At 35.4% G+C, this 22,554-nt stretch overlaps 1 long non-coding RNA gene across 1 annotated transcript; it reads left to right on the top strand.

Annotated features, from left to right (window-relative positions):
• Positions 1-2,956: 2,956 nt before the first annotated feature.
• On the top strand, positions 2,957-4,728 carry LOC138704325 (uncharacterized). The gene is made up of 3 exons (XR_011333315.1): positions 2,957-3,038; positions 3,430-3,519; positions 4,412-4,728. It is a non-coding gene; the product is annotated as an uncharacterized lncRNA (long non-coding RNA).
• The last annotated feature ends 17,826 nt before the right edge of the window (positions 4,729-22,554 follow it).

Genomic DNA, 22,554 nt, shown 5'->3' with positions numbered 1-22,554 from the left:
GCTGCAATTCTTTAGGGATCCAATCTCAGCTGGGGACCAAACCAGTGGGAACGCAGTAATGTCATTGCCATTTCCAACCAGTGCTTTTGCCACCAAAAACACTTGCTCCCAACCAGGATTTCTTTTGACAATTTTCAAATATTTATTTCTCTTTTTTTTTTCTCGCACACTGCTTGGTATTTCTTTAAGAATAGTTTCTACTTTCTTCATAACTTGCACAGCACTGTGGAGTGGAATATTCCTCGTTTCCAGTTTCGTTATGTAAGCAGACAGCTTTCCAAGTTTGCTTTGATGAAAGCAAGATCACATTTTAGCTTTGGGTTTGCCAGGGTAATATTTGCCTCTCCTATGCTTGTCTCAAATTTTACAAACTCACTGAACTATATATTGCATTCAGATAATTTTTTTCTTAATGTGGACTCGTTAGGGATAATCTTGTTGGTGTATTTGTGTAGAAAGTTCCTGAGGTACACATTATCTAGCTTCCTCCAAGGAATGTTTGCTTTCACCATAGTTCTGCACAAGTCCTCATAGAATTCCTTTGTATCATTGTTGGGCTGTACTGTAGTGTTGATCTATTTTCTTTTCATTAAATGCATGGTACCCTTGTGCTGGTCAATATGATATTTCTCCTCGCATTTAACATAAACATAACATAGGACATTAATTAATTTAAACTGCTATGCGTAACACAAATGATGTTAAAATGTATCGAACACAAAAAATATACTGAGTTTTCTTACTTCTCTGCAGCATGCTTGGCAATTATTCGATTTCTCCGCGCTCTTGTGGCAGTAAGACACACAAATTATCGATAGTTGTATGGCATCACTGCCCTCTGTTGGATAAAAAAGAAACAAATTACAGATTCAAAAAATATAGATAGAATAGTCTATAAAATCAAATATAATATATAATACGGATGTTTAGGCAACTTTTAGGCATTTATAAGCCAAGAGGCATCTAATAGTGAAATAGGCAATATAGAATTCGCATATAATACTCACAACGCCTTAAAATGGATATGTAACCTAAAAAAGTTTGCATCTTCGGGGTAAGGATTATAATTGGCAAATAGGCATAAATCCGCAGCTTAATGATCAGTCTCAGGACGGTGATACAAAACATTGCTTTCAAATTGAGTGCTTCCAGGGATGTAGATCTATTGCATTAGCATTCTGTACTCTGTTCATAGAAAAAATTCACAGTATATTCGAAAATATGGGTGGATTACTTTAGTCACTACATTACAATAATATCACTCCCTATCCGAGGAAGATTAATCTATACAAAAACGAAACATTTTTCCACTGATTCAGTGTATTCTCAAAAAATTTTATTTTATGTTACAGGTCATGAAATACAGTTACCATATAGCGAGTGTACTATATTCACAGTAAAATTGAATACCCAAAAACACAGTGCATTATATTCAAGTTTATGTGACAAGAGGATTAAGGACTTATAATATACTAAATGTGAGTTGAAGTGATAGTTTTTTGTGTTCTCGTCGGTATAATGATCAGTCTAAGGACGGTGGTGACAAACCATTGCTTTCAGGCTGAGTGCAGCCAGGCATATAGATCTATTGCATTAGCATTCTGTACTCTGTTCATAGAAACAACTCACAGTATAGTCGCTAATATGGGTGAATGGCTTTACTCACTGCATTACAATAATATGCACGGTAGAGAAACAGTTTAATTACATAGTAACTTTTGCAGTGTAATCGTGAAGATTAAAGATATATTTTATACGTGACAGAAGTTAAATCCTCTAAAATAATGGGTAGATATTTTATAATTTACAAATGACTTTTAGAGAACCCGACGGTTCATTGCCGTCCTCACATACTGGAGGTCCGCATTCAGTCCCTATCCGAGCAAGATTAATAATTATACTGTACAGAAACGTCACTTTTTTTCATTGCTTCAGTGTATTCTCAAAAATGTTTCTTTATGTTACAGGTCAATGCAATACTGTTACCATATACGGAGTGTACTATATTCACGTTAAAATTGAATCCATTTCAATACCCACAAACACAGTGAAATTACATTCATGTTTATGTGCCAAGGGGATTAAGGATTTATATACTAAATGTGAGTTAAAGTGATACGTTTTCTGTGTTCTCACCGGTATAATGATCAGTCTGAGGGCGGTGGTACCAAACCATTGCATTCAGGTTGAGTGCAGCCAGGAATAAGGAATATACAACTATTGCAATAGCTTTCTGTATTCTGTTCATAGAAAAAACTCACAGTATATTCAAAAATATGGGTAAACGACTTTAGTTACTACATTACAATAATATCAGTCCCTATCCGAGCAAGATTAATAATAATTATTCTACTGTACACAAACGATACATTTTTTCATTGCTTCAGTGTATTCTTAAAAATGTTTCTTTAAGTTACAGGGCAATGCAATACTGTTATCATATGAGGAGTGTACTATATTCACGTTAAAATTGAATGCAATTCAATACCCACAAGCACAGTGAATTATATTCAAGTTAATGTCCCAAGAGGATTAAGGATTTATGTACTAAATGTGAGTTAAAGTGATAACATTTTGTGTCCTTAATCGGCATAATGATCAGTCTTAAGAACTTGGTACCAAAACATTGCTTTCAGATTGAGTACACCAGGCATATAGATCTATTGCACTAGCATTTTGTACTTGTTCATAGAAACAGCTCACAGTATATTCCCAAATATGGGTGAATGATTTTAGTCACTATATTGCAATAATGTGCACAGTAGAGAAGCATTTCCATTACGTACTTACGTTTGGAGTGTAGTCATGCAGTTTAATGAGCGTTTTTCAAGTAACGAATATTAAATCGTGTAAAGTAATAATGGACAGATATTAATTCATACAGTAACTATGTACAAAAACGATACATTTTTCCAATTGCTTCGGTTTATTCTCATTTTTTTTCTTTATGTTACAGATCAGAGAATACAATTACCACATACCGAGTGCGTTATATTCACGTTTATGTGCCATGAGGATCAAGCAATTATGTACGAAATGTGAGTCAAAAAGTGATACTTTTTGTATTCTCATTGACATGATGATCACTTTTAAGGACTTGATACCAAAACATTGCTTTAAGTTTGAGTGCAGTGAGGCATATTTCACTAGCATTCTGTACTCTGTCCATAGAAACAGCTCACAGTATATTCGCAAATATGGTTGAATGTCTTTAGTCTATAAAGTACAATAATATGCACAATAGAGAAGCATTTTCATTATGTACTAATGTTTGCAGTGTAGTCGTGCAGTTTAATGGGCGATTTTCAGCGTAACAGAAGTTAATACGTCTAAAATAATAATGGACAGATATTAATTTACAACTACCGTACAAAACGATAAAATTTTCCATTGTTCATGTATTCTAAAAATTGTTTCTTTTGATTACAGGTTAAAACAATACAATACCCGTGTATCCAGTTCATTTTATTCACGTGTATGGTGCCAAGTGGACTCAGGGTTTAGGCCTATATACGAAATGTGAGTTAATGTGGTATGTTTTATGGTCTCATTCTGCATACTTGACCTCAACTTACTGAATTTCTTTCTATGAGACTTCCTGTTTTCCGGGATATATAGGGATAAACTAAAAAAAAAAAAAAAAAGAAAAAAAAAAAGAAACTGAAGAAAAGAATAATTATAGATAGGCCTAAGATGCAACAGATCAATATTTTGACTGTGAGAAAGAGGTGTACGGTTGTCGTTAGAGACTGGCATACTGTTTAGTTGTGAATGGTGTCTTTTCATGTATCTTTCGTGATGGCGTGAAGTGTTTACACTTTGTCCACTTTTGTTTCAATTTTATTAGTAATTTTTAGGAAAAAAATATTAAAAATTATACGTCCTATAATACTGAAACTTTTTGGTTTAAAATTAACATTTTCGGACAAAGTTTTAAATTTTCTTCATAAAATGTAATGGAGATCCCAAATATATAAAAAATATCTTGGTTCATAAGGGTTTTCGTTGTTGAACTGTCGCATCTTTTCTTTTGTTATTTGTTGTTTCGTAAAAAAATAAATTTGTCGCACATAAACTTTATAAGTGCCAGTAAGGATGCAGTGCGCATGGTCAGAGTACGAGCGAACTGGTTCACAATAGAAGGACTAGTTGATGTGATAAAATTAATTTTGTTTCATTGTATATCTGATCATGCGCACTTCCTTCTTTCGGGCATTTATAAATTATCTGCGCTAAGAAAATTTTCTCTAAAACTGTACATAGACATAAGTTCTAGTGAAATAGCCTATATAGATTCATAATTTTTTTGTTATTCGATGTTTACAATAAGCTAATAAAGTTCTAATTTTGCTAATTATTATCCATGATCACAGACATGTTTGTACGGATTAGGCCGTTCGGTCTCTTCCAGATCTTGGATAGTAGCACGTGCAGCAGAGAGCGATATCAACATTGAGAGCACAGAGCGACAAAAGTTTACGCAGCTACTGACGTATTTCAATAACAAAAGCGTAGAAGGAAGAAACGTTTATAGAAAATTCTTAATGGAAAATGGAAGAGATGATGATGACAGAGTGCAACGAGGAGTCAATATATTGAATGGAAGTTTAAGAGAGAATTTGAGATTATTAGTGTATTTTTTATTAAAGTGCAGTTGTAAATTATTAAATATAGAACTTCAACGTAGGCTATCTCTGTTAAAAAATAAATATGCCTACGTAAAGCAAGGAAGCATAATGCATTTCATGAATATGTTCTGGTTTGAAAATAACTTAGCAATTGTTAAACTTTTCATGACAATAAAATTATGATTGAAAAATGAAAATAATTTTAATTTTACTTCTTAGTGTATATATCTACTGTAGTATAGTGTAATGAAATACGTGCATATTTTCAAGTTTTCAGAAAGTTATATTTTATTTAAAAATAAGACTTTCTACTGTAAAATTCAAGTTTAGGCAAATGATGAGTTCGTCAAAACGGTCCTCAACTACACACTGACTCGCAACATATTTGACATGATTGCCTATAATCTACTCCTTTTTAATACAACACTAGTAGAGATATGCTCACCTTAATGATTTTGTAAAGAAGAGGTAGCTTGTAGAGTGAAACTTCCAGAGTGGAAGTTACTATCGTACGGAGAGTACTTATCGAGTGAAACAGTGTTCACATTTAGGGGAAAATTTCACCATGTTTAGGCTGACCGTATTATTATCGAGTAATAACGTATTTATTGTCCTCTTATTGAGAGTCTGTCTGATATGTAGGCTACATCTGTTGTCAGACAATACATCTCACTTGACGATATGTGTCAGAGGGAAACAATTATTGTTTGTATGCATCTGAAGTCTGACTAGTGTAGTATGTAGCTAGTCGGTGATGTATGCAATGGAAGTTTGAAGGAACTGGCCACCCTATCCATTATCTTCTGGCCCAGTTGCCTCATAAGTGGTGCCTTCTTGGTATCATTTTTGAGGTTCACCCCTGTCTTCTAACAGTTGACTAAGCAACAACATTTTCTGCTAGAGGAATTCTCCTCAGTGGGAGGCTATCGATTTCTTTCAGCTGGCAGGGACAAAATGTAACGAAGATATGCATAGAAATTTAATATACAAGAAAAAAGGATATAGACCAGGCAGCGCATTTTCGTTCCCAAACGTACATTGGATCGAGTAGTTTCTTCTGGTAGCTACATCTGTTATGTCACATGAATGCGTAAGCAAGGTAGAATTGCAAACAGGTACGCAAGGAGTCATTAAATAATAATGATGTAATCTATTTTGTGCGGGATCGTGCGTATTTCCTTGGTTTCCGCACAAAACTAATCCGTGGAAAATGTAAAATTCCACATTAAATATTCCCAACCTAACACACATAACAATTTCCTCTTCTTACCGCTTAAGTGACATATTGATTTTACTGATTTAGGCTTTTAACATATTATTTTAGAGACGTTTAATATAGTAATAATTATAAATTGGAAACTTACCACTGCAATTTCACCTAAATTGCACTGTTAATTATTGTTTTTAAATATTTGCAAAAATTAAGTAAACTCTACAACTCCACTAAAGTTACTGCATTCGTGACAGTAACATTAAGGAAGCCGTGAAAAAATAAAAAAGATCCAGATGCCGATGTTATTACTGCAATATGTTATATAAATAATATTGTTAAAATATTAAAATGAAAAATAAATCATTACATAACCTTACCGTTTGTTTTAAGTTCGCATTTATAGACTGGGGGGGGGGAGACAGACGTATATCACGGCCTGCTGGAGTATAGTAAACACAGAAAACATTTTAAAGCAACAATGTTGAAGATAGATATTTTTGTTTTCCAAATTTGCCATCATTGAACAAAAACCAAGATGGAGATTTCATTGCAACTAATTAGGAATTCCTCTTTCAGGTATGTAATAAACGATCTTCGCACAAAATAATGTACGATACACGAGCGGTATGTTTTCTTTCAATTCTCGGAAATTAAAAAAGCTCAACTACGTTTCGCTTTTTCAAACTTTTCCTCGAACATGAAAACTTCAACATACCGCTCTTGTAACGTATATTACTAATAAATATGCTTCTGTAACGTCATATGACGTAGAAACAACATTCTCTTAGTTTAAACAAATTTTATGTGATGTTCGTAAAAGATTTGCATTTCATAACCTCAGAATATATTTTTTTTTCAATGCAACGAGATAGGTTTTTATAAACGAATTATTTGTATATATTGTGTATATATATATATATATATATATATACGCACTATATATATATATATGTATATATATATTCTGTAATAGGATGTATCGAAAAAAATTTTTTTTTAAAGGTAGCTAGTGCGAAAAATTTGCGACTAGTGACAGAAAGACTCCAGGAGAAAGAAAATTAAATTTAATCAATATCTTTTGTCTCCTCATCAATACTGAAGATTCGAATTTATAACGCATACTTGTAAAAATTATTATAACGACAGTCTGCATACCTATACAGCTAACCCCCATCAGCTAGGTATTTTAAAAGTTAGCAAAGATACAGTAGTACAAAAATAGAAGTATCTGGCACCAGTATCTTCTTGTGGAATGAGAGAAAAGAGGGATGCTGGCAGTCAGGGTAGCGTCTGTCCAGCAGTCGTATGTGGCAAGCTACGCTGGCCAGGTTTATAACGCTGTTGTTCCTGTGAAAACGTGTATCATAGTGGTTTAGTGGTACATGCAATAATTCTTATGCATCGTGTTGCCATGAGTGGAAAAAATAATTCCGTACTCGCCGTACTGCTGACAGTCCTTTGTTCGATACACCAGGACCGATAAGAGAGTCGCAACTTCCAACCTATAAGGATGTGATAACACATTTTCTTTGGATCAGAGAGTTAAAGATAAACGAACTAGGTGGAAAACACATTTCAGTAAAAGACATCGCTCATGTTACTGCCGACGAACTTATCGAGGTTTGAAAAACAGCAAGCCTTCCTACCATCAGGAAACGTATAGTAGTGGAAAAGATGAAATTGTCGTAGTAAGTATCAGAATATTCTGAAATCGCACAAACGAAGTGGGCCAACCTCAAGGGCGCATGAGTATGCTTTTATTACTAAAGGTCCAAAATTGTTTGATCTATGCACTTGTAAGTGCCCGGACCCGGAAAGCTCTGTTAATGTGAGTTAAGTGGGAAAGTTTCATCGATAGAACTATCCTTTCTAATAGGCCAGAGAAATTAACGAAATATGATTATTGATAATATCGACATTACGACGACCAAGACACTATTTAAGAGTGAAGAGAGAAAAGCGAAGAGACCCATTAGCCATCGATATGAAGAAGTGCGACTTGGATTCCAAGGAAGAAAAAAACAGACATCGGTTACAAACTCTGAGTCTTCGCCTTAGCACCACTCGGAACAGTAGTCAAGCAGTGTGGATTCTGACTCCGAATCGAAGCCTTCTGCTGCTTAGGCTCGCTCGCCTGTACTAAAATTATCTTCAGCAGCCTTCAGGACAGGCTCTCCAGGAGAGATGTAGCTCTAATTAAGACAGCAATGCTACAAAACGCGAGAATAAAATCCACTAGGAATAAGGGTCTTATAATAGATGATCATGAGAGAAATGAAGATTGGAGATAAAATTCAGAAAGAAAAATCACCTAATAATAAGTTCATTCGAGCGGTAATTATGATGGTCGAAAGGACAAGGTACTAACACAGGAGAAAAAGGACAATCAATTATATCGCCGAGAAAAATAAAAGGAGCATGATTATAACTTTATAAGAAGAACTACATTCAAAGTATATTGGACATGTCTCTTCTTTCTCTGGACATGGACACCAGATTGGAAGAGCCGTGCTTCAATTTTTAAAGGCAAGTAAATTTGATGTATCGCTTCTAGCAGCACTTGGTTCTGATGAAGTCCCTACAAATACTGGAAGAAAGAATGGATCGACGGTGTGCATCGAAAAGGAAATCGGAAGACCACTCCAACGATTAATTTGTCTTCTCCATGCAAATGAGCTTCCACTCGGAGAAGAGTTACTCCATTGTGAGACAAGATCAGTGGAGAATTTCAAAATCATTGAAGTACCCTAGATCAACAAAATTAACGTGGAACAGATCTCCTATCTTAGTAGACCTACTGATCAGGAGTATCTTCTGGGGATCTGCCAAGCCGTTCATTCTGGCCGTTGTCCGATAGAGCTTGAAAGGAAGAAACTAGGGCCAGTTGTTCAATCTCGATGGCTTACAACTGCTTGTAAGATTCTCCGCTTGTATGTGAGCTGTAGGAATCCTTCACATAATTTACTGTCCATAGCTAAGAAATACCATGCTTCGGAACAAAGTCTGACTATGCAGCGTAAACTAACATTTGACACTGGAGTATATTACTAAGAGTGGGTGGAGGGATGGGGCTGGAAGTGCAGCCACCTCCTCGTAGTGAGTCCTGGGTTATTTCTTAGTGTAAATATAAAGAAATAAACGAAAAGGTGCATTACAGAAAAAAAAATGAAAACAGACATAGAGCATTAGGATCGCGAAACTTTAGAGCTGGTGCGAAGACACAGGATATTGTCGAATTACTATTTTCTTTTTTCTATGTTCTTTCTGCCACAAGTCGCAACATTTCCGCACTAGCCAGCTTCATTTTTTCAAAAAAAGTTTTTTTTTCCATATAACCTGTTCTGTAATGTCGCTTTTATATACTATTACTACTAATTGAACCGTTGAGCAAAGCAACATATTACATTTTCTCCGACAGAACAGCGAATAAGTTCCTCTTCCCATTCTGTACGAAACCTTCTGTTCCTGCTCGTAGAGACAGAGGGTTGTAGAGCGACATGGCACCGACACTGTTTACCATCAGTACGTGAGCGAGAGAGAAAGCAATGTACAGGAAACTCCCCTTATCAGCATGAATGTTCTTGATTACACTATGTAATCACGATAGGGGAGAGTGGTCCACAATGAGACATTCCCTCTAAAATCTGAATGGTTTAGCCGACAAGTATCTGACACTTGTGGCAGCCTACACTAACTACTAGGCAGTAGTACTTTTTACCTCAGGAATTGAAGTGTATAGTTGTCTGTTCAGTCAGGTAAGAAAAGTGTGATTTATTCCATAACAAGTACATATTCATTTACTACAAATTACTATAATTAAAAGCACCTAACTTGTCTTAGGAAGTTTACTACAACCTGTTACATTATAAGAAGCAATGTGGGGCAGGGTGAGACAATACTAAATTGCTGTCTCATTGTGGACCACATTAATATGATAAAACTATGTATAATTACGTATTTGATGTTTCAGAAATGGCTAAAAGTCGTAAAATTAAAATAAATAAAGGGTCCTTGACAGCAGAAAGTGTGAAATATGCTGTAAAAACGTGTTCTATAAAAAAACATCGGCATTCATAGGGCAGCAGTTAGATGTGATTGTCATTCCAGACACAGGCATCCTATTTTAAGAAGACTCCCATAAAAATAAGAGCTGGAAAGGAGACAGAGAAAGAATTAAAACAGAAAAAGAAGAATGTAATGATGAAGGAAAAAATTTCACAGAAGGTATCTGATCACTCCGAAGAGATAGATGTAGCAAATTCTGACCATTCATCTTCTGAAAGTGACTTCGAAGTTGAACATTCTCTGTCACCAATGGACCAACAATCCAAGAAGCAGATGTGAATGATTTTGTTCTTGTAAAATTTCAAGTTAATGAGAAAAATGTATTTTATGTTGGAAAAATGCTCTCTCGTAGTACTAAGAATTACAATGTTTCATTTCCAAGAAGAAGTGTTAAAATAGGAAACAATTTCATTTTTCCAGAAGTGCCAGATGAAGCATTGGTTAATAAAACTGAAATTACAATGACTTTGCCAAGCCACCAAGCTGTGGCCAGACAAAAAGGCAGCATCAAATTTGCTGGTAACGTTAATTGACTTTCTGATACATAACCTGACTAAATAGGCTATATATACTCATCTGATGTTTGTAGAAGTCATATATGTCACTTCTTTGATATCATAATTATATTAATCCATCAGAAAATAAAGTGTCTCATTGTGGAACTGTCACTGTCTCAAGGTGGAACACTATGGTCCACTACGAGACATTTCATCACTTTGTACAAGTCAGCTTGCATCTGAAAATCCTTATCATTAGCACATTTTTAAGATTAATTATGAAATATAATAATGATCGAACATTGTTCACAAATAAATGTCAATATCCACTGCAAACATTAATGTAAAAAGTTTAACAAATATTCCTGTCTCAAGGTAGACCATCTTCCCCTACCCAGTTTGGTCACTGCTGCCTAAAAGTATGATATTAAGTGACGTAATGTACCTAAGTGTAGCAGTGGCGAAGCTCTTAAGAGGCTTTTGAGGCTTAGCCTACTTAAAAATTTTGAGTTATTATACCTAATAGCAGTAGTCCTATAAGTTCGTAATAACGGTGTATTGCAACACTTTGCTACACTCTGTTCCTTCCATATACAGTAAACCCTCGTTAATACGAACTCGGTTAAGGTGAATATCTTCTCAACGCGAACAATTATCCCGGTCCCAGTTAAAATATGGTGATTTTAATGGATTTTTTTATTCGGTTACTAGGAATTTCTGTATACGAACTTCAAACTAATTTCCGGTCCACAGATTTTTGTCCTCTCCTTTAATACTAACAAAAGACTACTTGTATACACATCCTCTACAGTTTATTGCATGGAATTCTCTTCGCTCGCTCTCATAGTGAAGGCTTCAAATGTCCTTCAAGATGTCACAGGAACCAGAGTAGTAGCTTAAGTCTTCTGTGTGTCCTATCTCGAGAGATGTCATTGAGTGCTACAGTGGTTTAACTGTTAAGTTCTCACGGTCAGTGTTCGGGTTAACACCTCAATACGAGCAACAACATGAGTGAAAGAAGGAAACAATCTATAGACATCAAAACTAAAGTTAAAATTTTGAATGAAGTGTCTCACGATACTATGGAAAAAACTCAAATCGCAAAACATTTTCTAATTAAGCATATGAAATACAATTAAAGCAGAAAATCATAGTATTTACATGAACCAAAAGCGTTTAAAGAGAAAATCATTGTACATTGTGATAGTTGTACATAATGTTAAATTTCAATTTGTTCTCGTACCGCATCCAGTGTAGCTGGCGTTTTCCGATAAACAACTTCTTTTATGGCCCCCCGTAAGTAGAAATTGGTGTTAGGTCTGGGAACCGAGCTGGGTATTCGACAGCACGTCTTCCACCTATCCATCGTCCGGGTAGAGTTTCATCCAAATACGCTCTGACATCTCGATGGTAGTGGGCTGGGGCTCCATCTTGTTGCAGATAAAATCTCTCGGATAGCAGGTAAAATTGTTGTCTGAAGCATCTCGAGATATACCGCACCGGTAACTGTGCCTTCAAAGAAGAGCGGCCCAATCAAATCCGAGGATAAACCGCATTACACATTAAGTCCCGGTAAATTGACAACTTTGTCCTCATGGATGTGCGGATTTTCTGGGATCCAGTACACGCAATTGTTTGGGCTACTCTGTATTCTAAAAATATCTAAGTTGAATTTCCTTTGATGTTTAACATATGTTAAAAAATAAGTTGTGATGTATGGAAAGATACTGATTTTTTTTTTGCGAAAGCCATGGGTTCAAAATTCGTGTACAGCGTCGATATTGTAAATTTGTTGGCCTGCGACGTGTCAGGTGGAATCTTTGTGTCACATTGTCATTACCAGGCTTCGGTCCTGGGCACAGAAACGCATGAAGTTCAGAACGCACGGACGATAGTGTTCTGTTGGTCGAGTGGAGTGGGAGATGGAGCGCGCCGTTACTTCGTGTCTCAATATGTAAACAGTACAGAATATACAGTACATTCCTAGTGTAAACAATAAATGTCTATCACTAAAGTATTAACGTGAGTTGTAACCTTCAATCAGGTGTCCCTACGCCGAAGTCAAGGAGCAATACACACAACGGTAATGCACATTACGGACCCACCTGTGCTGTTGCAGTCACCCTTCCACACGGGTCATGACGTCATTTATACTCCGCGTACTCTAAACCTCATACTCGTTACTCTGTGTCCCTAGGCCGAAGCCTGGTCATTACATCGCGTGTGGTATCCGTTACGCACTTAAGTGAAGCACTGCTAAAGATATGAAAAAAATATATATATGTATATATATATATATATATATATATATATATATATGAGTGTGAGTAAATGCATGCATCAACGTAAGTTCGTAGATAGGTAGCTAGGGTGGGTGAGTAGGATGTTCATTCATTCATAGTTTCGTCCTGAAGAGCATGTTCTTCACTGCAAACTCAGCATCCTCAATTCTTCCCTCTTTTCCGCCTTCCTCCTAGTCTCAGATTACAATCCATACATTTTAATATTGTCTATCATCTGATGTCTTCTTCTGGCCCGAACCTTTTCTCATTTACCATTCCTTCTAGTGCATCCTTTAGTAGGCAGTTTACGTTTAATAACGATATTTTGTAGCTACTAAAATTTGGAGAGTTCCCAAAGTGGTGTGTGTGATGCAAATTTCCATTAGTTTGTTACCAATGAAAATAATCTGAATACAGTATACTATAGCTGAGACCAAACCCATACGTTTAAAAACATCAGCAATTGCAAATGTAGCAACAGAACTACAATGCCAGAATAAAATATAATAGTGTAATGGATATATATATATATATATATATATATATATATATATATATATATTGAAAGAACTGATCACAAAAAAATTATTTTTAAAGTAACGGGTCGTAGTAGAAATCAGTCTCTCCTCAGCCTTTATGCAAAATGTACCTTAGTAATTATACAGCCACAGAAACTGAATTTATGCCAATAGAAAAAAGAGAGAGACAAAGAGAAAAAAATATTGCGGAGGAAGAAAAAATTAGTCGTAACTTTTCCACCGACGTCAATTTGTTTTCGCATTGTTAACTAAGCTGGAGTACTGCAGTGCCCACAATTGCGACCCACGGGAGCGCAGAATGCTAATGAACCGGCCCGCAGGATGGAAAGAACTGCTAACGCCGATAACTAAATCGATATCTGGTGTTCCTTCCACCTAGCGTATATCTTGCAGTGTTACTTTGATGGAAGAGCTTCGCTGATATGAATTAGTTAGGCCTATTTTGTCGTTTCTGCTTCACGGATCATAGACTAAAAGAAAAATTACATTGACTAGCCGCTACGGTGGTCCTATTTTTTTTTAAGTTGGATGGAGCACATTTTGTACCTGTTCCTTTATGAAAAAATTATTTTGGTAAAATTAAGTTTGTTTTGAATAATGTTTTAGGCTAACTACCAAGATATCAAAATTACAAAATGACATACCGATAACGCTAAACATACGTGCGCTCATTTTTAAATTAGTATGCATTTAAATTTAATATTGAATTACTGCAGACATAATTATACTTCCCTAAATATTGCAAATAGTGAGGCAGCATCCATTAGTACGAAATAATACAATAGATATAACCTATCAGACGTACCCCTCAGAAATCCAGCTTAATCCAGATTTTCCCACCGTCCTTTTTTAAGGACAGTTGCAGTGCCTTCGGATATTATGTCATTGTTAGTGTTAGGGACATTTTATAAGTTGTGCGATAATGTTGGTAGTATTTGTTAGCTTTAGAAAATATACGTTCCTTGTTTCAGTTTATTTCAACATCATTTAACCGATTTTTGAGAGTAACTAATGTGCTACTGTATTTTATCAAAAAAACATTTTTGGGCTTATCTGGGTTAAGTCCACTTGAAGGAGCAGTCAATATGAGGTCTTTGGAACATTTAGAACTGTCCAGAAAGTTCTGGAACCTTTATAAACAATCGTAAAATCTTCCCGGAACAATTTGAATCTTTCCAGAGCGTTGTACAATCATCTGTACGAGTAATAATGTAGAACCTTCCAATATGTTCCAAAATCTTCTGCAATATCCATGGTCCAAACTATAAAAACAGCCAACCTAGTAGTAGCCTACTGTGAGTTCAGTTATCAGACAGCCAAAGAGTGCAGTTCTGTCAAGGGTTTTCTTCCAGAAAGTTGCTATAGCCCATAGAGGCTTAAATGAATTTGACTCGTAGAAGATTACAATACAGAGCGCTTCTTCTAGAGGAATTAGATTTCTTGCTCCTAGTTGTATGCCTAAGGGGACCTTATGTTATTTTTAAAACTTCTGCAATTTTCATCCAAAATTTATGAATTTAAAACTACATAAACATGCCTACAACACTATCATCTGTACAAAACTTCGTGCCATTAGGGCTACTAGTTTTCAAATTTTTTTTTTGAGTAGGTATATTTTATATTTACGTCATTAAAAAAGCTCCTTGGACAAAGTTTTCAAAATGTTTAGTTCATATTGGCTCAAAAACTTGAAAATAGTCATGGGAATATAAATTAATCAGCTTTATGAGGCCAGTCTAAATAGAGAGTCACAATAAATAAACGGAGCTTCTTAGTTTTTCGCTATTATTTCACCAAACTGCTCCCTAAGGATGTATAGAGGACAGTTTACATTGAACACAAAAGAGGAAGCTGGAATAAAAGACATAGCAATTTTTTTTTGTGGAATTCTACAGTATTTGAAGACGTGGTTTCGAGCTACACTTCCAACTGCTGCGCCTTTAAAAGACCTGATGCTGTTGAAGAACCTCCAACAGTATAGTGAGGGTCACAGAAGAACATTTCCTAAACAGCAAATATTGCCGTCTTGTCAGTGTTGCCAACTGTTACCAGATATCACACGATCCTACGTAGTAAATGACTTATTTACCTACCGTACTTTATATTGGAAGGTTATTCTAAATGATTCAATAATTTGTAACATATTTTCGTTGGCAAACTATACGAGAAAGGGATCAACATGTCAAGTATTTTGTCTGGCAATACGAAATTCACTGGTTTGACTAAACAATTGACTCACGAGGCTTAACCTAAAAATGTATTTTGTTTGATCACATGAAATTATTAGTACTAACTCTGAAAACTTACCTGACTATAGTCTTGAAGTATAACCACAACGCAGCACATAAAATAACTATTATGTATTAATAATAATTGTGATATTAATTAATTATTAGTATGTTCAAATTTCACTAGCTTTCAGCAACAGGCTCAGAAATCTAGAATAATTTCAATTTCATGGAGCTCCAGTACCGACAGATATTGTCGATATTTATCTCAGCTGCCAACATACCAGTTACAAAATCACTACCATTTGTAGTATTTGTCAGTATCGAAATTCGAAACGAAGTTGGCAAAAGAAAATTCAACCTGCAAACTAGAAAATCACCACAATCCACTAGCATATGTAGTAATGAGGGGGGGGGGGAATGGTTAGGTTTCACCCTTGGGTTATGAAGTAAGCTACAAGAATTCAAATTCAATACAAAAAAAAATATATACGAGTACAGAACTAGAAAGGTATTGACAGTTCAGCGGTTTCAAAGACGTCACCATGGTAACCGCTCAAACCAGCCAATCACAGGCCATGGTGACAGCTCGGTATAGCCTACAGTTTCACAACGAGCACGTGGTAGCCAGTTGTTTTGTTCGGAAGATTTTAATCTTCGTTACTGTGTCACAGAAAGTATTTGGTCTGACGTGGCTATTGTTTTCGTAGTTATTCCGTCGATATGTGTATTTATATTACCGACTACGTTAAAAAAGAAGCGAATTTCGCTACGAGATGCGAAATCTTCCATTCCAGTGTTTATTCTCTGCAAATTATCGTAAAGAATTTAGGTATTAGCTTAGATATTAAAAAAAATCATTAGGCGTGCACAATGTACCATATTCACATTCACTCTTTTATTACTTTTATAATAATAATAATAGCAGCAATAATAATAATAGCCTTATTATTATTATTATTATTATTATTATTATTATTATTATTATTATTTTTATTATTATACATATTTGTGTAGCCAAAGAGTTCCGTATGATAGAAATTTACGAGTTATTTTCAGCTGTTCAGTTCCGAGTAGCAGGCAGGCGGCGCAATCAGTCGCACAACTTCACAACGTCGCTCCCTTCTCACATGTGAGAGAGAGAACTGTCAATAGTGTCAATACCATTCTAGTTTTGTGTAGACTGTAGTTGCCAGTGCTGCTTTGAAAAAGGTTGCTCGTCATCTGTCATAACTTGCCAAGTCTAGACCTGGGATTTTGCGCCTTAAGCATTAATTTTAAACATCTGAAATATGTATATCTTTAAAGGAAAACCATGAAATTTGGTAGAGTTTTAGAATAGTCTAAAATTCCAATTTCAGTCTTGAGTTTTTCGTTGATTTGAATGGATCACCTTAGCATTCCTTACTTACTTACTTACTTACTTACTTACTTACTTACTTACTTACTTACTTACTTACTGGCTTCTAAGGAACCCGGAGGTTCATTGCCGCCCTCACATAAGCCCGCCATTGGTCCCTATCCTGAGCAAGATTAATCCATTCTCTATCACCATATCCCACCTCCCTCAAATCCATTTTAATATTATCTTCCCATCTACGTCTCGGCCTCCCAAAAGGTCTTTTTCCCTCCGGCCTCCCTACTAACACTCTATATGCAACTGGAGAAGTCCAAGTGAGTAGCCCAGATGCAAAACCAGCTAACTGCCAAAAAAAAAATGAAAAATGAGATAATGGTAACCATGATTTCAGTTCGTCATTAGCTACGTAATAAGCCATACATTCGGTTACAAATCCAACTCTAAACCCTTTAAATCTAGTAAATAAAATTGCATACGGTTGCAAAACCTGCTAAGTGTGGAGAGCGTAAGGATGCAATACCTGCTAACTGCACAATGCCATGTTTACTTTTGCAAAACCTGCTAAATGTCACTGAGACAACATGGCCATATTGAGAGTTACGGATGCAAAAGCTGCTATTTCGATCTCCATAAGGATTACATTGAGCATACTAAAATAACGAATAAGATATTATTAGACGCTGATAATAAAGCTACTTTTTGCTCGTAGAGTTAAATTGACTATACTGCTGCATCTAATACATCAGCTGAGAGTTTCTGCCCGCGCTTTATCGGGGACTTCTAACCTTTTATGTTAAGTGTGTTGAAGTCTTGAAGTGGTTACTGTGATTATCTTGCAGTTTTTTCGACTTTTGCCGAAATGAGTGTGGATATGGTGTATCCTGTTTCTATAACTCTGTTAGTGTTGAGGGAGAAGATACAGATGATGAAGAGAATGGTACCAATGAAAAGGCGAATCCAAAAGTTTAAACAATAAAGGTACACATTTCCAAAAGGACTACATTCCAATGGGTGTCATCCTTAAAGAAGCAAACATCAGGGACATTGAAAGACTTCTGGAATTGCACTTCGGGTAGGACTGGTTTCGGAATGCAAACCTGACTACAGTTCAACCAGCAGCAAGACCTTGCTGTTGCAGACCTGAGTGAAGATGAGGATGAACATACGGATGTAGTGGACTTCGAACTCATGGATGAGGAAGAACCGAACATTTTGTAAAGTGTTATATTACATTGATGTTTGTAGAAATTGCAACACCAAGAAGGATACATGTGACTGAAATGAAATTGATATCACAGTTTATATACATGACAATACACAAAGGATTAGAACTACAGAACTGTACCTGATCTGTGACCGTGAGATTTCAGTATGGAGTGAAGCCTCCATGCGCTGCAATCAGAGCTTCTAAGCGTCGTGGTATGGAATGAAAGAGTTCCTGGATATGTTCCAGGGGAATCTCCCTCCACGCAGTTTGTATGCGAGTCCACAAAGAGTCAAGAGTGTGTGCTGGAGGACCATGACGAACAAGTTGCCGACCAACCATATCCCAGACATGTTCGATGGGCGAAATGTCTGGCGAACGTGCAGGCCAGGAAAGCAGTGATACCCGTCGTTCTTCGAAGAAGACTTGCACAATCCTCGCCACATGTGACCGGACATTGCCCTGCTGAAATATGGCATGTGGAGTTGCCTGAGGGAGGGGCAGTACCTCGGACTCTAAGACCTCTCTAATGTAGCGGTTGAAGTTCAGATTGCCTGAGTACGTAGGAAGCGAGATCGCATATTGCATCACACTAGGAACTTGTCCGCAATGCCGCTCAACAATGTAGGCTCTCAGACTGCGTTCACCACGGTAGCGCTTAACACGTATGTGACCATCACTGTAGGACAAGTTGAAGCGGGACTCGTACGAACACACTACATTTGGTATTCTGTTTTACACATCTCCCGAGTTTGGGGTCGTTCGGGCCATTTTTTCTGGGTGTTCTTTTCACAAACAGTAGTACATAAGAAAACCTTCAAACTATAACATTAGTATTCTGTTCTCCTTCTTTACTTTTATATAGTACAATATTTGTGTGTTTAATAATATTTAGGTATGTAACGAAAATAAGAATATTCTCTTCTACCTTCAGTTTGTTTCCAAGTTAGTCTTATCAGATAAAATTTAACATTGATCAAATACCAGGTTTTGCAAACTAATGTATCGTTAATATGGCTACCTATAGAGTTGCAAATCCTGCTAACTGCTCTGTTCGGCTGCAAAACCTGCTATTTGCAAATTAATATACAATATAACTAATTACCTATTAATCATATATTTCTGAGCTGTAGGAAGACAAACTAAATATTTTTTCCCCATTTATTAAACTAGAAATCATGCCTCTAGCATCTGTGGTTAAGTTTTTACACAATTTTCCTCATTTGCCAAAATTCGTCTAACTTGCAAATAGCTGGTTTTGCAAATTGGCTACTCAAGTTTATTTATATCTATATTTATGGGGGAATGTTGTACTTTTGACAATTAAATTTTTTTATGTGGCAAAGTTGACTAACCTAACTCCATTGTCATTACTAGCTTTGTTTAGGCTCTCTTTTCCAATAGTCGGTTTAAAAATATCCTCCCGTCCTACTTTAGAGTTGAAATCCCCAAATAAAATTTTCATGTGATATCTAGGTAACTGATTAAACGTCTGTTTCAATTCCTCATAGAAGCTATCCTTTATATGGTCGTCTCTCTCTTCTGTAGGGGCATGAGTGTTTATAACTACGATATCGCACCATCTACCATTAAGTACTAAATACGATAACCTATCACTGATAAATTCGACCTTTTTCACTGCCGATTTTATTCTTTTATGAATAAAGAATCCTGTTCCTAATTGGTGATTATCGTTTCCTTCCCCATAATACAACAATTAATAATCTCCTATTTGTGTTATGCCGTTCCCATCTAACCTAACCTCCTGTTCTCCAACAAAGTCTATTCTATATCTAGCTAGTTCTTTTGCTACTAATGTTACCCCTCCTGTTCTATATAGACTTGTAACATTCCAAGTACCAAATCTCAAAACCTTATTCCTTGGATCACCTTAGCGTGCTTTTCATTTTAGATAGAGGTACATTATTTCTACTGCCATTTATTTTATACAGGCCTAATGCGCATCATTTCGTGTTGCTGATTTGTGACATTAATAAGAAAAGAATCTCTTCAGCAGTATATATCTGCAATACTTCGCTGTAGGCTTACTCATGAATAAAGGAAAACAGAGAGACATATTGATAGGCAAACAGACAGTATGCCCATAATCCTTTTTATTACGAATACTGAAAAATTACAAAATATACTTTATGTCATATGACATTACATTCTCTTTAAGTTATTCTATTAAGCAGAAAATCATTATGAGCTGTTAACCATGCCATCCGATCGACTCTGAATGCCCCCTATATTTAAAAAGATTTAAATTGAAGCTACATAATCAAGCGACAAGGATTAAAATTTGTGTAGCACGAATATAAAACTGCTATTGAACTGGTCATAAAACAGATTAAGAAATGATAATATTAGTTAAATACATAATTAATTAATTAGTTATTTAATTCATTCAATTATTTATTTATTGCTCACTCTTACAATTTATCATGCAGTATAGTTTTATCTTTAATGAGAGATATAAAACCAATTTTATTGAAAGCCGTCAATAAAAAAGTACATCAATCCAGATAAACCAATCATTCTCTGTCAGGAGATCGGAAAATGTGAAGTAAATGGATACTGAAATTTACTTTTATTCTCTTATTTTTCAGACTACCTACTCAACTTTATTGTCTTTGTTACTTATTCCTTACTTAGCCCTCAAGGTATTAACCTCTTTATTTAATTTTATTTACGATCAGTTAAAATGCAACATGAAACATGATAGATTCTCACTGAAAGACCAGTTTTCAACGTTTCGAAGTCCCTATAGATCAATTCATCTTTTCTCTGTCATCGCAATACCGTCTTCGCTTTAAATTTTGTTTACTTTTACAAAGGATATTTAATGAAGTCCATATCATAGGCTATATTATGTTGTGTAACTAGTTTTTGCTATCTCATTATACGGAGCACCATGAGAAAATATTATAAAATTAAAAAGAACTATCGACTGATTGCTTTCTTGTTCAGCATCAAAGAGTCAATTTATCCGGCAATGATGTAAAAGAGGTTATTGTCGTACGCTACTCAAGCGAACATGAAAATTAAAGCCATTTTATGCTTTATTCTGCTTGTAAACAGTTTGTCTGCTTGGTTCACAAGATGTTAATGAAAGTCTGAGAAGCCAAACTAAATTAAAATCTGCCAGGCTTCAACGAGTATCACATGACCCAACAATTTTTCATGGATGTTAAAATTAGAATCAACTCCTTTAATATATACAATTAAGTGAAGTGTTGCTAACATCGGTGCTTTCATCTAATGAAAAAAAAAATCATCATTTTTATTTTAATTCTTAATTCCATCAGTGACTGTATGTTGAGAACAGGTTATTTCGTCGGATGCACAATGGTACACTTATTAACGAACCCACCTCTCACATTAGGATTTCATATTTGATAGAATTTGTTGAGAAATTCGATAAGAAACTCTTAAGGTAAGCGTTCACTACATCGTATCGCACTCAACGGACGACGAATCGCACGGATCGGAAAATGACAATCTTTGTTGTAAATGTTATGTAACCGCGTTCACTACATAGTATCGCACGCATTGGCTCTCGGTAAATCTGTCTCCGTTTCCCAAATGAGCAACTTTTCCGATGCGTGCGATCATGGCCTTCTTTAATAAATCAATTTTAACTGCTCAACTGTTAATATTATGTTGTGCCTTGTTCAATGTCGCGCCATAATAGCAGACGGAAAACTATTTCAGTTGTAGAAAACTGCGAAGAATTATATAATTTGAGGCGTTCCCATTACAGTAATCAAGTCGTTTCGTACATAAATATTATGCAACCAATATCTCTTTCGTTTCTTCCTCTTCAATTAATAAGCATAAAAATAAATTACAAATTCTTATTGGCTAACACTCATGATTAATACGTAAAAGAAAATTTATTAAAGAGTATATGTATTGTACTGACTTGTTAAGGTCAGAATCTCTAATAAAAAAATGGTCTACACGACTCTCTAGCCTTTGCTCCAACTATTATTGTAATTGCTCTTTTTTTGTAATAATCTGCAGAATTTCCCCAAAATATTATTCCGTAAAACATAATGAAATGAAAATAGGTAAAATATATTGTCTTTAAGATACTGCTGTTGTAACGACCTAATTGTGAAGCATGCTGAGCTAAGTTTGAGGGTTATTTCTTTAATATGATTTTTCCAATGTAATGTATTATTTTAATATGCAAGTAAGAAATTTGATTGTTGATGTTTCTAGTAGGGGTATATTGTTGTTAGTTGTGTCTAATGTTTCATAAATTAAATTTGAATTGGTTTTAAATTGAATTACAGTATGTTGGTTTTATTAATGTTTAATGCTAGTTTATTGGTTCTAATCAGTCATAAATTTTAAGGAGAATTGTTTCTGTTTTATATTTGAATATGGCAAAGTTGTCTGTAATTATGATTGTAATTGTGTCATCAGCAAATAGTATAGGATAACCTGTTCCTTTTATTACCGGGCCACCAACGTTTTCTACTGAATTATTTCATATTCTTATGTACCGCTATTCATTTTTAATTAACTTT

The sequence above is a fragment of the Periplaneta americana genome, chromosome 8 (assembly GCF_040183065.1).
Source record: "Periplaneta americana isolate PAMFEO1 chromosome 8, P.americana_PAMFEO1_priV1, whole genome shotgun sequence".
NCBI classification, from domain to species: domain Eukaryota; kingdom Metazoa; phylum Arthropoda; class Insecta; order Blattodea; family Blattidae; genus Periplaneta; species Periplaneta americana.
Note: the sequence above shows the minus strand (reverse complement) of the source record. Positions and strands in the feature narration are given on the sequence as shown.